The 16,910-nt window shown below is 51.4% G+C and overlaps 1 protein-coding gene across 9 annotated transcripts in view; it reads right to left on the bottom strand.

Moving 5' to 3' along the window:
- The window catches only part of NAV1 (neuron navigator 1), a 286,936-nt gene that overhangs the window by 245,077 nt on the left and 24,949 nt on the right, over positions 1-16,910 (bottom strand). Inside the window, exon 3 of one of the 9 annotated variants that reach the window (XM_065594971.1) lies at positions 7,520-7,624. The exons of the other annotated variants lie outside the window; for them this stretch is intronic. The gene's annotated coding sequence lies outside the window, so the exon portion shown is untranslated. The remainder of the gene's footprint in view (positions 1-7,519; positions 7,625-16,910) is intronic. 9 annotated transcript variants of the gene reach the window in all.

Genomic DNA, 16,910 nt, shown 5'->3' with positions numbered 1-16,910 from the left:
TGTCCAGTGAAGGTGAGCGGACTAGGATCCAGAAGATGCTGGGTCAGCAGGAGGAAGCAAGAGCAAGATCCATGGATGCCCAGACCCCTGACTGCTGCTGGATTCCCAGACATAGGCAGTATCCAGAAACCCTTTCCATCAGCTTTGTCTCACCCAGGAATTGCACCTGTTCCTCTGGCAGGCAGCCCCCACTAGGACCATCCTTCCCTTCATCACCTCCAGGTGAGATCACTGCAATATTCTTCAGCTGGAGCTACCCTTCAAGGCCTCTTGGAAGAGCAAGCTATTGCAGAAGAAGGCTGTCCTCCTCAGGGCAGAGTAATGAGAACATAGCATTGTCTGCCATGTTGTTTCTGGGGAGGGGAGTATTCAATACGCTGGTTATTCTGTTGTGTCCTAAGCACAGACACACAATGGGGATACCTAATGGGATATTATATGATGTTATATTGATCCTCTCTGCACTGAACAGGTATCTGCACTGCACCAGCTCAACTCCCCAGGTCCTGCCCCATCATGCACTGAGCTCAGTGCAAAACCTCCAATGGATTCTCTATGGAACAAAAGGTCTAGAGTTGTGATCAGGTACGTGGAAGGGTTCCCCCAGAACATTACACTGTCTATAGAGTCCTGAATGGTCTAGTGTTCAGTTATCTCAGAAACTGATTATGCCCCAGCTACCTCCCCCAGACATGCAACTTGCAGTGGCCAGGAGCAATCTCACTTGTAGGCCATCCCCTCTGTAATTCAATCCTGAACCACTTCCAGAGCTAGATGTAAACATCTTTGTCCTGGATTTCCACCCAATGCAGACCTGCTGCATTAGAACCTGCTGACTTTTGGTCTGCTTGGCATTGCATCTCCACCTATGACACCTTATGGCCTCACCAAGGCAGAGGAGAACATTCCATCTGGTGCCACACAAAAGGGGGACCAATTATGTTTCCCAGTGACCATGCAGTGAACCTTTCCAACCAATCTCCATGCCAAACCAGCGTGGGCGAGTCTGCCCAGTGATCACACTAGGCCAGAGTGAATTATCCTACCGTGCCAAGCAAGACCCAGTCTCCGTTACTTTTGCTGGTCAGAAAAAATGAGAGACATTTTTGTGAATTTATTTTCCATTGAAATTTTGTTTCCATAGTCGTTTTCCAACCAGCTGCGGTGTCAACATGCCATACACACCCCCAAATCACCTTGCAACCAGTCCTTTCAACAGAACAGAAGGATACACAATACATGTTGGGGGGGGGGGAAGGAGGTGGGGGCTTGGAGAAGTCACTTGGTTGCTCTCTAGGGGCCTGATCCAAGGGCCACTTAATCAATCAATGGAAAGACTCCTATTGACTTCAATGGACTTTGGATTAGGCTCCGGGACTTTGTTTTCAAGTATCAGTCATGCCATTATCCCAGGTCCAAGAGCTGCTGCTTTGAAAAGATCCCAGAGGCAGGAAACAAACCTAATCTGGAAAATTTAGCTTGTCGGGTGACATTTGGATAAACTTTTGTTCAGGACAAGATCTCAGAAGCCCACTGAGTCATTTGTTTATTCCCTTCCTCCTGCCATATTGCTCAACCCCCGTGTCCGGCCAGGGAACGCTGGCTCAGCCCCGCAAAAGAAAAGTAAACACTATGAAGTTCTTTGCTTCAGAGCATTTGAGGAATAACAGATGTCTCAATGTACGGGCTTGGATTAGTCTCCCCAGTGTAGAAATAGACCTCCCAGTCCTACAACTTCAGACCTCGGGATGTGGAATGGCCAACTGACTGATGTGTGCTTTTGGCTTTGGCAAATGTAAAACACGTACAGACGGATGCAGTCTGGAGGGCTGTTAAATGCAGTCCTTAAACAGATGCATGCTTGTGTATACGCGTGGAGTGGAGATGGTCATGTGGCGGATTGCAGCACATATTTATTACTTGCATTAGAGTAGCACCTAGGAGCCTCAGTCCTGGACAAGCACCCAGTCACATGAGGTGCTGTACAAACAGAAGAAAGAAGCAGTCCCTGTCCCAAAGAGCTTCCACTCTATTTGCTTTCAATGCACATCGGCTCACCTAACCTGCTCTCGGTCCATTGTGGACAGGATTTATTCTAACGTTCCAAGCCTATGGAGCAATATTGCCTTCTTTCTCATCCAAATGCAGACCCAGCCCTGCCCACCAACCCCACCCCAGCCATGTACCATTTTGGGGGGTGGGCATTAAAAAGCAGAGATTCCGAGCCTTTCAATGGGATGCACACCACTTGTTTCCAGCTCCTGAAACATCAGACTTTAAAGTCACAGCATTACGATGCACAGAAAATTGCAAGACGCATTTTTCTTTAGAGGTTTCTAAAATGTGTTGGGTTACAATTTTCACCTCTGAAGTCTGTATGGATGGACTCATAGGCACCTGCGATGGGTGTATGCCTGGCCTTTGCTGGTCCCTACAGGAGGCCCAGTGATCCTACTACACCCTGCCCCAGAAAGCAGTGAGGTGGGAGGAACAGAGCAGTAAAGGTGGGTCCTCCAAGCCTGTCTAGAGAGGCCTCTCTGGAGAAGCCATCTTGAAAACTACAGAGATGTGGTCCTCCAAGGGCTAGCGACAGCCAATTGGAGGCCACCAGGCTCAGACAAAAGGCACTGCATGTCCCTAGTGGGGCAGTCCCTGGCTGGGACCACAAGAGCAAGGAAACCTGAGGATTAGGTGGGGTTTCTCTCTGGCTGCACTTGCCTACCTGGGTTTGCAGGGAGAGAGGGGCCCGAGAGCTTTGGCCCTGAGCTGAGGGTGAAGATAAGGGCCCAGGTGGGAAGAGGCCCAGGGAGGTAGCAGCAATGAACTGAATTGAATAGTACGTGGCTACTGCATATAGGGTCCCTGGGTTGGAATCCAGAGTAATGGCCCTCGCCGGCCAATGGCAAAGTGGCATTAACCCAGAGAAGTGGGGACAAGCCTAACGTAAGCCTCAAGAAGGGGACTGGACTCATTTGGAACCCCGAGCAAAGGACTGAATTTAAAAAGGCCAGAGCAGGGTCTGAAGACCTCGGTGAAGGCAGACGGACTGTTTTATTTGTTGGACAGTGGAAGGGGGTCATTTTGACTGTGTTCTGACTGGAGGGCACCAAAGACCTGCCAAACTAGGTAGACAACCTACTCGGGACCAGGAGTGGGAACAAGACTGCATTGCCCCCCCCCCCCAGCCACAAGGAGGCGCTCAAGAGGTGACTGCTCCCTTACAGCACGTAAAGAACGTTGACGATCGAGGCTATACAGGCAGAGGGAGGTGGGCATTAACAACAATAAAGCATTTTAAAACATTGCTGAAAATAGCTTTTCTGGGAGACCCTGCCTAGCTGGAATATAGGATGGCTTAAAGGGTTTCTTGCCGCTCCTCTGACCTGAGCTATAACTCCCAGGTAATGAAGGCCCCAGTCCATGATGTGGGCATCCCCAATTGATACTAATGAAGGCTTTGTGCCATGCCACGTGGCCATGTATTCCTGTCTCTCTAGCGAGCGCAACACAAAGAAACTCAGAAGTTGCAGAGTAAGCCCGGAGATCAGGAAACGTCAGCCTGAAGGCGGCTCGTGGAACCCAAGCTCCACCTCCACACGCAGATGCATTGCAACATTCGGGGGTTGCTTGATGGGGAAAGATGATCACGTGACAAAGTTGCTGGGCTGAGACTTGGGGAATACAGACTCAGGGTAACAGTGGGAGCTGAGGCCCAGAAAGACTCTCTGACACGGGAAGTGCCATTGTCCCTGTGTCTGTCTTGTCTATTTAGATCGTAAATTCTTTGGGGCAGGGACTATCTCCAGCCAGGGCCGGCTCCAGGGTTTTGGCCGCCCCAAGCAGCCAAACAAACAAACAAACAAACAAACAAACAAGCAAGCCGCGATCGCGATCACGATCTGCGTCGGCAATTCGGCAGGAGTCCTTCGCTCTGAGCAGGAGTGAGGGACCTTCCGCTGAATTGCCGCCGAACAGCTGGACGTGCCGCCCCTCTCCGAAGTAGCCGCCCCAAGCACTTGCTTGGTAAGCTGGTGCCTGGAGCCGGCCCTATCTCCAGCTATATGTACAGCTCCCAGCACACTGGGGCCCTGATCTCAAATGGAGCCTGTGGGCACTCATGGAGTACATGTATCTAATGAGAATCACTACTGCTCAAATAATACATCGTAGCACAGTTTTTTCTAGAGCCTCAGAGATAACCCCGGGATGTAAAAGATTGCAAAATTCTACATGGATATTTGCACTAATTCAATTTTTCTTAACGGTCCCAGACCTTGACTCATGGCCAAATCCTGAAGCTGCCAGATACCCCAGACTTAAAGGGCAACTGTAGATTCTCAGCACCTCTTCGGATTTGATTCTTACAGTTTTAGGCTCCGATCCTGCAGTTGGGTCTCTGTGGGTCTTCCTCTTGCAGCTCTGGAGCATTGCAGGCTGGGCTGTTGCACTAAACTGTTTCCCTCTCTCTCCAACACCCTTCTTATTTTCCTGTATAGCCAGTCAGACTCTTGCTCCCTTCAGAGACAGCAGGGCCCACCACCAGGGGCCTGGCTATGCTGATCCAATTGCAAGATAAGGCCTTATCTAGCAAGTTCTCTTCTCTCCAGGGTCTGTGTTTTACTAAACCTCAGTTCCCATATGTGCACAGAGGAGATTTTCTTTTGCAGACACCCCTCTGGCCAGTAGCTATCTGAGAAGCAGTTCCTCAGAGAAATATCCAGACAGGAGTTGTATTAACATATTTTATGGCTTTTTGTTTGCCAACATCGATTATGTAGCAGTGTAACTATTCTGTATTGCTCACATGAGTTAGCCTCACACGTCTCAGTAAAAATTATTATATTGCTTTCGCTGAGTAATGGATAGATTCTTTAATTTCAGTACAATTTAGTGCATGGGAATGTGTGTCATTTGTTCACGACTGATATGAACCTTCTCAATTTCACTGTATTAGGACAAGTACAATTTACTATAGATTTTTTTTACCCATAATACCACTTAAGTACCTGTATAATAAATATTACCACGAATGACACTTTTCTATCACTTTCAGCCAAAGATCTTAGTCACACCTGGTTTCTACTGAGCCACTTGCCAAAATTAGGGTAACACGCTCCCTGTTAAGTGGCAGTTACTACCATGCACAATCATCATGCTGAATGCATTTCCTGGGGGCCTCATTCCTTATAAACAGCTGCAGGACTGGGACCACACTGTAGCAATGCATCCGTTTATATCATGACTACTGTATCTTCGCAATGGAAAGAAAAAGGCCCTTGCTTTTCTGAAATGAACACACAGAATTCTGCGGGGTGCTGGAGAATGTAGCAGTAACCACAGGGACCCTAACACTGCAAGATGTGTGATTTTTTTTTTGCACCTAATGTCTTCTCTTATCTCTAGGACAGGGGTTCTCAAACTGGGGGTTGGGACCCCTCAGGGGGTCGCAAGGTTATTACATGGCAGGTCACGAGCTGTCAGCCTCCACCCCAAACCCCGCTTTGCCTCTAGCATTTATAATGGTGTTAAATATATTAAAAAGTGTTTTTAATTTATAAGGGGGGGGCTTGCTATGTGAAAGGGGTCACCAGTACAAAAGTTTGAGAACCGCTGCTCTAGGACATCAAGAACAAAATCTTGGCTCTACTGAAGTCAGTGGGTTTCGCCCCGAGTTTCTGTACTGCAGTAGCCACAATGGCAACTAACGCAGGGGGAGGGAAATTTGGCAATGAGACAATTACAACCTCCCTGGTGCAAACAGTCCTGACTTGCATGCAACGCTGCTGCATAGACACGAGCTGGCCTGATGGAGCTGGCCAGCAGAGGGCAGTGATACATATACACAGCAATCTTGGCTTTCCCCGATGAGCCCCACTGCAGGGTCTTGGGACAAGAGAAGCCTGCGCCTGCTACCCCGTTACACACGGTTCGGAGGGAATTAACTCACTGCCTGTCCCAATGGAGAGGAGGGCTAGCTTGGTTTTGTTTGATGCAAAGGATTCCCCAGCCCTGCTCCTGCAATACTGGAGTATCTTGGTTGCACGGTTGCACCCTCATCTATCTCCTCCCACCCCCACACACAGACACCCTTCTTATTTTCCTGTGTAGCCACGGTTGGGCTCCTGCACCCTTCAGAGACAGCAGGGTCCACTGCCAGGCTTGTCAGCTGCTGGCACCAGCCTCACCATCAATGGTTCAGAAGCATCGGTGCTGACTGAGCATCACTCTGTCTTGCGCCATCTTTCCTCCTCCACTCGACTCTTTCTCCCTCCTGCTCCAGACCCAGCTCCTTTCCTTGGTTCACAAGGAGTCACTAATGTACAAGTCATTCGTTCCAACCCCTAAGTCCGGAGACATGCCTACAACAGCTGAGCTGCTCTCCCCAGCCCAAATGCCCTTCCCTCCCTGGGATTAGCCACCTGGCCTCCAGCCACATAGCACAGCCCCCCGTGAACCCAGGACTTGGCCCAGTGCCTGGGAGGGAGTGGGACAGCACGTTGTGGGCCACGGCAGACAGACTGCATGGTGCAATGACCTCACGAAGGAAGTCTTGCATCTGTTATGCAGCCGTCTTGGAAAACGAAGGGAGCTGACCCCTCACCTTGGAGCCATCAATTCCGCTGGGCGGCTGGCTCCCCCGCTCGCAAAACTGCCACAATTCTGAACCCCCATGAAAGTGAGCAAAGAACAGACCTGCCCAGCCTGAACTCCGGGGGCCACGGAGGGGGAGGGGCTGGAGAGAGAAGGGGAGGGGATGAATTATTGCTTATCCCTGAGTAGAGAGCAGTTTCAGCTGTCGGCAAACATCCCTTTTAGTTTAAAACGACGCATCTCAGCAGCCTCCATCTAGGTCTTGCAAAGCTGCAGGGGGGTCTGATTGCGGAAGGGCCGGGCACGGGTTGGAGAGGGAAGTCAGGAGCAGGTTAGCACAGCAGCCAGAAAAACTCAGGCCTGAATCACGGGAGCGGATAAGACTCCACTAGCTCCCGTGCTCCCCGCAGCCTCATCCATGACCCCCCCATTCTCTCTTGGCTCAGACACTAGACAAACCCCTCCGGGATCGAGCCCTCACCAGAAACGCACAGGCTGCAGGAGGGAGCAGGGAGAAGTCATTTTTAACATTGCTTTTCCAGACCAGACATGCAGCTTCTGCAGCCTCGTCGCCAGCACACCAAGGTACCACTTTTGCAAAGACATTGAAGCACTGAGCAAGTATCCCTCGGTCCCGCCAGTAGGCACCCAGCCCAAGTGGGCAGGGAACGGAAGCCGTTGCAACCCGACATCTCAGCGCAGTGTGAAGAGACTCAGTGGGTCTCAGTCCGGTTCCTGATAGACAAGCATCCACCCCACAGTGGGCATGACCAGGCACTGCCAGGGATGCTCTGAACAGAAAGACCAAGGACTCAACAGGCCACAACAGCAATGATCGCTAGCATTTATCATCGGCAGCAGGGGAAACTGAATGAAGGGAAGGGACTTGGTCAAGGTCTCAGGAGAATTGGGAATAGAATTCACATGCCTTGACTTCACAGGGCAGGGCTGAGACACGTCGGCCAGTCAGCGTAGGGGGCAGTTTGGAGTGCAGTCCAATGCTGTCAGTCCAGCCCCTTGCATCACAGGAATTCTGAAAAATAGTAGAGTCTTAAAGAATAAACCAAAAAAAAAAAAAAAACCAGGGGAGAGATAACCCGAAACACTTGGCTGCATTTATACGATGCTTGGACAGAGAAATGGCAGGCGGAGGCAGGGGGTGCTCTGTGCACAGCACTGGTGAGCCCATTACTGGAGACAGAAAACTTGGAAAGAGTTCAGAGAAGAGCCACAAGACAGACTGGTGGGCGGGAAAGCCGCCTCCTAATGAGAGCCTAAAAGAGCTCAAGCTATGTCATTTATCAGCGAGAAGGTTCACTTAAGTAGGAACATATAAGTAACTACCCAGGGAGATGATATCCGATCCTCCATGGCTCTTTAATCTGAGAGACAAAAGCAGAACAAGATCCAGGGGTGGGAAGTTGAAGTCAGCAAAGTTCAAACTGGAAATAAGCTGCACATTTTTAGCAGGGAGGGTAATTAACCCTTGAAGAGCTCACCTTGGTCACCACTTCAAGTCCTTAACATTTGGACCAGTTGCTTTCTACAAGATGTTCTCTAGCTCAGCCACAGCTGGATGCAAGAATCACTGGGGGAGATTCTGGGGTCTGTGTTATGCAGGAGTTCAAGCTAGATTAGTGGCCCTCAACCTTTCCCATACCAAGGCCCCCTCCCTTCGAGCCAAGATCTCACTTCAAGGTAGCAACATGGGAAGGTCGGGGTGGTCATTACCATCAGACACCCGTTTGCAGCCCCCCAGGTCCAGACCCTCTAGGTAGATTATTGGAATGGCCTTAACATTCACAACTGAAACAATGGATATCCATGTCCATGACCAGTGTCCCCAGCTGCTGGAGGGGGAGGTACCCTCAGAATATGCTCTTGCCTCAGTCTTCTTTGAGCCCATTTATACCAGCTCCTCCACTAGCCCTTGGAAGTTTATGTTTTAGATCATTCGGTTTCCCTGGGAAGAAACTCCCCCAAATTCCCTTAAATTAACCAGGATCCAAGTGACCTCTGATCAAGCCCTAAATCTGGCTTTCAGTTGGAAAAGCACAGAGGGTCTCTCCTGTGCAGAACGCCCCGTCCCCTGCTGGCAGCAGCTCTGCCTCACCCTGGCACGCCCTGGCCTGCAGAGAGCCCCATGCGTGGCTGAAGTTCTGTGGGTGGGTAGGGGCAGGCTGGGGGCAAAGAACACGCATTACTAGCCCTCCCATGGAAGAGAGAGCTAAAAGGAAACGCACCCGTTGCTGCATGAACCTGCCCGAGGCCCCCTCCACGCTGGGATCTCCTAGTTCTGGGGCAGCACAGCGCCTATTGAGCCAGGCTGTCAGGCAGCCAAAAGGAGGGGGAAGGGGACTCAGCACCCGCACAGAGTTAGGGACTTTCTAGACCTCCTGTGGGGTGCTCAGAGACATAACGACAGCTCACAGGCACTGCCTCCCCCTCAACAGAGCGAGCCACTCCACGAAGGGCCCTTAGGGGAGCGAGTCTTCCCACACAATGCCTTCCCAAGGGTATTTCTGCCACCTGGGGGAGATCCAGTCCTGTCTGAGCTTCGGGCTGTGCCCACGTGTAACAGCACCTCCTCGCCTCAAGAGCGCTCCCGCCTCTCTGGTTGCAGCATTGCCCAGGGTGCACCCCGACTGGGCTCTCCCTGGGACGGGCAATGGCCTCTCTCAGCCTGCATCTTCTCCAGACCTCCACTCTGGGGGCTCGGGGGCTCAGCCCTCTGGCCGAGTCACACAAGAGGCTAACCCCTGCTGGGGGCAGCATGAACAAGTCCAAACAGATCTTCAGACTAGCAGCCGCTCTGCTCCTCCCAGACCTCTCTGTGGGTCCCCCAGGGCTTCCCCCGCAGGGCTCCTGTCATGTCCTTCCTCCACTGTATCCTGCCTGTTAAACCCTGTCCCAGGCCTGTCTCCTGCTCTGAGCTTCCTCAGGCTTAGATCCGCCTCCTCCAGGAAGAGGAGGTCACTGACTCTTCTGTCCCTCATAAGCTCCATCACACCTGGTGTATTGTATGGCTGGTTCGGACAGCTGTGTGCCATGACCTCTCTGAGCTCCCAGCTGGCCTGAGTGCCCCACAGCGAGGTCCCCTCTCCATCAGCTGTTTGCCAAGGAACATACAACATTGTCACGTCTTTCAGAAGGGCCCAGATCTTCGGGGCTCGGGCCATTCTGCCCAGCCTTCCCGCTCTCACTTGCCTTACTAGCCTCTTCGACTGCATAGTCAACAAGGGCTGCAGCTGGCACTGAACATGTCCTTCATGATCAGCCCCCTCCAGCCAGCCGAAATATTCACCTTCCAATGGAGGTCCTGTGCTGCTCTTCCTGCATTCAAAATCCTAGCTGTTTACATGGCATGCCCCCAGCACACTTAGTCCTCAAAGCCCTGGTGAAACAGTGGGTACTCTGTTCTCAGTCCCCAGGCAGCCCTTGGGTGCTCACTAGGGCCACACGGGCCAGATTCAGGTCTTCATGCCACCCCTTAGCTACTTCTGGCAGGAGATAACTGCCTCAGTACTGCTTTTAGCAAGGTGGAGACTAAGACAGATAGACAAAGGCTAACCCGTTGCATGGTAGGGGCCTTGACTTAGTCCCCTAAGAACCTTTGAGGATCTGGGCCCTACATCCACATGCTAACCAAGAGGCCGGGTGTTCAGAGTGGTCCATGGGATGCGGGTGCAGGAAGTCGAAGGGAGTTGTGGATTCCCAGCCCCTCTGGAAGTTAAGCTGCTTTGACTGTGGTGGCCAAATTTGGCATTTTAGCTCCAGGCCAGCGAGCGACAAAGCCGGGATTAGCGCTGAGCAGTCGCTGGTGTCCTGGGCTCAAATCACTAGGCCACTCCTCTGAGAGCAAGCCCTTAATGCCAACTTCTTTCCTGCTCCAGAGATTTCCCCATCCCCCCACCCATTCATTTCCACTCCACCTCTCCTGAAAGCCCTTGTGTCATGCAGAAATGCCCACAAACCCTGCTCTGCAGTGCGCCTCTGGTCAGAATTCAGCTCAGCCTCCCCTGGGGCCCAAGTGCTCTGGTCCTGCTGCATTCCTGTGGATTAATCTGTTTGACAGCCACCTGGCCTCCCTGGGCCTGACATTTAGTTAGCAGCAGAAGGCGGACCATGGGATCCCTTTTCCTATCCACATCCATCCTGGGGAGCTGCCTTCTCAAATCTAAATTAAATGTACATTGGAAACCTTCACTAAATGCATCATTTGCTTTTCCTTAGGATCTGAAGCCCAGATGATTTTAATGGTAATTGCTTCTGTGGGTGAACGATCTGAAGGCAGAACTGTGGATTTGTTTCTCACCAGATGTTCTTCCATGCAAGATACGAACCAGTCTTAGGCCTGATCTCCTTCTTTTGAGTCTGGGTCACTTCTCCCTAGTGACGACCAAACATCCAAGCCCTCCCTTATTCCATCCGCTCAGCGCCTCCAGCGTCTATCCCACTGCCTGAAACAGACAGCAGGCCCGAATGCCCTGCACCTTGTCTGGTCATGTACAACCATAGGGTACGTCTATACTTACCTCCGGGTTCGGCGGTAAGCAATCGATCTTCTGGGATCGATTTATCACGTCTTGTCTAGACGCGATAAATCGATCCCGGAAGTGCTCGCCGTCAACACCGGTAGTCCTGCTCCGTGAGAGGAGTAGGCGGAGTCGATGGGGAAGCCTGCCTGCCACGTGTGGACCTGCGGTAAGTACCTTTTCAGAATAGCAGCCGTGTTAGTCTGTATCCGCAAAAAGAAGAACAGGAGGACTTGTGGCACCTTAGAGACTAACAAATTTATTAGAGCATAAGCTTTCGTGGACTACAGCCCACTTCTTCGGATGGTTCAAACTAAGATACTTCGACTTCAGCTACGTTATTCACGTAGCTGAAGTTGCGTATCTTAGTGCGAACTGGGGGGTTAGTGTGGACCAGCCCATACAGCGTGAGGAACAGGAATCCACGCCCAGCCACGTTGCACAGGTGTACACTTCTAGACCAGTGATTCTCAACCAGGGGTATGGGACCCCCTGGGGGTACGCAGAGGTCTTCCAGGGGGTTCATCAACTTATCTAGATATCTGCCTAGTTTTACAACAGGTGACATAAAATGCACTAGTGAAGTCAGTGCAAACTGAAATTTCATACAGACAATGGACTTGTTTATACTGCTCCATACACAATACACTGAAATGTAAGTACCACATTTATATTCCAATTGATTTATTTTATAATTATATGGTAAAAATGAGAAAGTCAGCAATTTTTCAGTAATCACATGCTGTGATACTTTTGTATTTTTATGTCTGAGTTAGCAAACAAGTCATTTTTAAGTGAGATGAAACTCGGGATACGCAAGACAAATCAGACTCCTGGAAGGGGGACAGTAGTCTGGAAAAGTTGAGAGCCACTGGACTAGACAAAGGGGCAGGACAAGAGGGAAATCAGACCCCTGTTTCAAAAGGGCTTCCCAGGACCACAATGGATCAAGCGATGCATCCTGGCCTATCTCCTAAATGGAGAATTTTCCTTGTTATAAGGAACAATAATCATTTTAAGGCACCATAGGCCGGATTCTGATCTCTTTTACAGCAGGGGGACTCCATTGACTCCACTGACTTACACCAGAGATCAGAACCAGGCCTGATACCTCACGAACCTTCAAAGTCAGAAAATAATGGGATCTCATGCTTTCCAAAGATGCAAGTTCTTGGGATCTAAAGCCAGATCCTCTAAGGTCTTTAGGCATCTAGTTTTCATTGATTTCAATGGGAGTTAGGCTCCTAAATACTATGAGATCTTGGCCCAAGACCTACAATCACAGAATTCTGATTACCTTCTTGCCTTTTACACCATCACTTCAATTCAGACCTGATTTTAGGGGCCACTATCTCCAGAACCATTAGAGTTGGAAGCCAGGGCTGGACAGCAGAGATTTTATAATCCCAGCTTTCAATTGGTCACAGGATTTCTCTCAACAGCAACCCCAGCTCTACCAGCCACTTGCATCTGGCCCCAACCACCAGCACTCAAACCCATTAACACCATTACCCAGCTGGAACTAGCAGGGATTCAACTCAGGTCCACCTGCCCTAAAAACACAGATCCTCCCAACCCCTGGATAAGATATACAGGAGACTCCCCATTAGCTGCTAGCAGTGCAGGGCCTATGACACATAGATGAACAATTTTGATTCCATCCAGTGGTACTATCTACACAGTACATGAACCACTTAATTACAATCTGGCACAATGGGACCATATGTGTCCAGAGACCCCAAAACTCAGACATACCTCACCAGCAGAGAAGTGTTAATCGAAAACCTGTCTACTATGGGAGAGAGACGTAAAACATCCCTCCAGCCACTTGTGAGTTAAATGGCAGCACAAGAGATCATGCACTTTCCATTTCCAAACAATCTTCGCTTGTTTGAGGGCTCACACAATTAACACAGCTGGGTCCACACACTGCTTTTCTGGCTCAGGCGTAACACAAAACCTGCTGTCTCTTCCCTTATGAATGGCCCACGCTCAGCGAGAATGAAGCCCTTGAGCACAGCAGTGAAGCCTCAAGTGCCCAAAGGCAGGAAAACAAACAGAGAGAACAACCCCAGTGTTAAACGAACAAGGCTCTCGGGCACGTGCTTGTGGGCTGCCTCTGGGTTACTGGTGGGCACAATGCTGCTCATTAAGCCTGTGTTGCTAAGTAGATCAATATTATCTTGCATCTTTGGCACAGGACCCAGGCCACTGGTCTGGCTAGCCCAGGTTCCTGTCTCCAACGGCAGAGGCGGCGAGGCGCTAGGAATCTCACCCAAACAACCAGGCCTGCTCCACCTCCCCTCTGACCTAGAGGCAGACCCAAACCCAATCCTGGATCACAGCAACCCCACTCCTTGGGGACAATAGGGCTAGAGCATCACAACTCGGTCCCTGGCTAATGCAGACAGCCCCACTCTGGGACGATTCCCTGCAGCCGAGACAGGGCCCGCCTGTTCCCATGAGTAGCCCAGGAGGCATGACGAACACCCCAGTACAAGCCCGCTTCCTGGGCACTGCTTCGTATTTTGCCCTGCCTTCTGACTCCATCCCCTCCAGGCTGAGGCTGCTGTGCGTCAAACACAGGCAATCAAGCCACGCAGGGGACGCGAACCCAGCTCGCTGCCCTACGCCCAACCTTGGGAGGGATAATGCAGCAGGCAAATTGCTGCTAGGGAGGGGACTGGATTATACAAAAGGCCTAGATGGATTTAGCTTTGTACCCTGCTTGCCCTTCCTGGTGCTGCCCTCACAGGCTGCGCTGGGATTTCACCCTTTGTATCCAGCACCCTGCACTGCGATGTGACGCACCCGCCCGTCCCCACATGGACTCAACCCCGTGCTGGGAGAGGACGGCCGGAACACAGGAGGGAACGGGGGCAGCAGCAGAGGGAGGGCAGAAGAAATACTCCTGCCTCACAGTGCTGAGTCCAGAGATCCCACTGCTACCAGGAGCCCACACTCACCGGGGCACTGCCCCCTCTAGTGAAGGCTCCCACACAGATGCGGATGAGCCTGCCGTGGTCTGGGCTAGCAGAGGTGGCTCTTTTAGCTCAAGCTGTAGATGTGTCTGCAGATCCCGAGGTCACAGGTTCAATGCCCGCTGCTGAACATACACACTCTGGGGTATGTGCAACGCTGAGCAATGGCTGAGACGGCTTGTGGCCAGCCAGGTCCCTGCCCCTCACACACTTCCCTCCATCCAAAATGGACAACAGGTACATTCAGTGCTTTAGAAACAATCCAGAGAAGTTAGGTGAGCCAGGACGGCACTCGGTTCACAGCAGCCAGCCAGAGCCCTCTGCGGAGCGGCCAGTCAGTGTTGCTTCATGGCTGTGACACGGGGAGCCCCGGCTTCTCTGACCGCCACGGAGGAGCCCAAGATGCCGGAGTCAGGCCCGAACACCTCTCCAATGTGGAGACTCAGGCCCAGCGCCTGAGACGAGGCAGGTATGGTGGCCAGATGTTTGGCACTTGGAGCAGGGGGACATCTGCAATAGCTCTGCCTGGACTTCAAAGCAGCCAGAAGCATGGACAGCTCAGATGGCGTCTGGGAGGGTCGGCAGTAAATTACTTAGTGTTGCTGAACTGTACACAGGATTAACCTCCCTGTCCTACTGCGCCACCTTGCCCGCTCCTCGGCTTGCCAGGCTCCGGGAAGCGCTGTTCGGCGGTGCTAGACGTCCCCTCCCAAGGAGGGATAGGCATGCAGCAGCAGCCAGGAGGAGGAGGGAGAAACAATGCTGATTTCACTGGATGTGACAGGAAGGCCAAAGCACAGATGGTGGGAAAGAGGAAACCCAAGAGGGTCGGGGAGATGGTAGCGCTTATGGGCAGATCCAGCCAGAGCTACAGTCAGATGTTTCCAACCAGTTGGGAAGTGACCACAGCCACATGCATGCACACAGTCCAGGGCCCCGGTCCCTGTTAGCCACCCAGAGAGAGGAGGAAAATTCATCTCTGCCTTGTGACCCCTCTGGGCAGAGCCGGCTCCAGGCACCAGCTTCTCAAGCAGGTGCTTGGGGCGGCCGCTCCGGAGAGGGGCGGCACGTCCAGGTATTCGGCGGCAATTCGGCGGATGGTCCCTCACTCCGCCTGGGAGCGAAGGCCCTCCCGCTGAATTGCCGTCGCAGATCGCGATCGCGGCTTTTTTTGTTTGTTTGTTTTTTGTTTTGGCTGCTTGGGGCGGCCAAAACCCTGGAGCCAGCCCTGCCTCTGGGGAAGCCTCTCTGCTGGCTGGTAAGACACCCACCCTGAGCGGAAATGCAGCACGACCACTCTAGTGAGTGGGCCCACAGCCAGGACAAGGGACCTGCGGCAAGCCCCAGAAAAGCCCTCTTGAGCTAAAGGCAAGGGGCAAGGACCTGTGTTTCTGGGGGCGAAGGGACAGCTCTACCTCCCCATGAGACCGATCTGTCCAGCAATTGTCTGCAGGAACGTGGATTCCTTACAGCGTGTGCAGGAAGAGTGACTAATCACACGCCCCAAGGGAACACCTAATGCAATCTCTGAATGGCGGAGAGGCGGGGGAGTCGGGCGGTAGCCCACCAAGCAATTCAGCTACATGTGCAAACATGCCACTGGATTTTATAGCCACCAGTGCTTGTAACTATACCCATAGCCCCTCTCCCTGCCCATTTGCCGGGGAGATGGGCTCTGGGTCACTGAACTCACAGCTCTTCACAAAGGAACATTATTAGCCCCTCTTTGCAGAAGAGGAAATGGAGGCTGAGAGGAAGGGACTGGCCTAGGATCACATAGTAATTCAGCAGGAGATCCAAGGATCTCCAGCATCCTACCTCCCAATCTGGTGCAAACTGGCAAAGCTCCTTTGCTAGCTGAGCTCTACCATTACCTCGGTAAAAAATTTGGCCCATTAACCGCATTACCTAATAGCCCCTCGCTGACTTCAATGTCAGATTGCTTGTTGTCATAACTATAAAGGGAAGGGTAACAGCTGTCCTGTGTACAGTACTATAAAATCCCTCCTGGCCAGAGACTCCAAAATCCTTTTCCCTGCAAAGGGTTAAGAAGCTCAGGTAACCTGGCTGACACCTGACCCAAAGGACCAATAAGGGGACAAGATACTTTCAAATCTTGGTGGGGGGAAGGCTTTTGTTTGTGCTCTTTGTTTGGGGGAGTTCGCTTTTGGGACTAAGAGGGACCAGACATCAATCCAGGCTCTCCAAATCTTTCTGAACAAGTCTCTTATATTTCAAACTTGTAAGTAAACAGCCAGGCAAGGCGTGTTAGTTTTATCTTTGTTTTCTCAACTTGTAAATGTACCTTTTACTAGGGTGTTTACCTCTATTTGCTGTAACTTTGAACCTAAGGCTAGAGGGGGGGTCCTCTGGGCTCTTTAAGTTTGATTACCCTGTAAAGTTATTTCCCATCCTGATTTTACAGAGATGATTTTTACCTTTTTCTTTAATTTAAAGCCTTCTTTTTAAGAACCTGATTGATTTTTCCTTGTTTTTAGATCCAAGGGGGTTGGATCTTGATCCACCAGGAGTTGGTGGGAGAAAGGAGGGGGGATGGTTAATTTCTCCTTGTTTTAAGATCCAAGGGGTTTGGATCTGTATTCACCAGGGAATTGGTGAAGAGTCTCTCAAGGCTACCCAGGGAAGGGAATTAGCACTTTGGGAGTGGTGGCAGCGGACCAGATCTAAGCTGGTAGTTAAGCTTAGAAGTTTTCATGCAGGCCCCCACATCTGTACCCTAAAGTTCAGAGTGGGGAAGCAGCCTTGACACTTGTTAAATCTCCACCTCTGCAAAACCAGCGTT

Source organism: Chrysemys picta, chromosome 4, assembly GCF_011386835.1.
Source record: "Chrysemys picta bellii isolate R12L10 chromosome 4, ASM1138683v2, whole genome shotgun sequence".
NCBI classification, from domain to species: domain Eukaryota; kingdom Metazoa; phylum Chordata; order Testudines; family Emydidae; genus Chrysemys; species Chrysemys picta.
The sequence above is the reverse complement of the archived record's forward strand: the minus strand, read 5'-3'. Positions and strand labels throughout refer to the sequence as shown.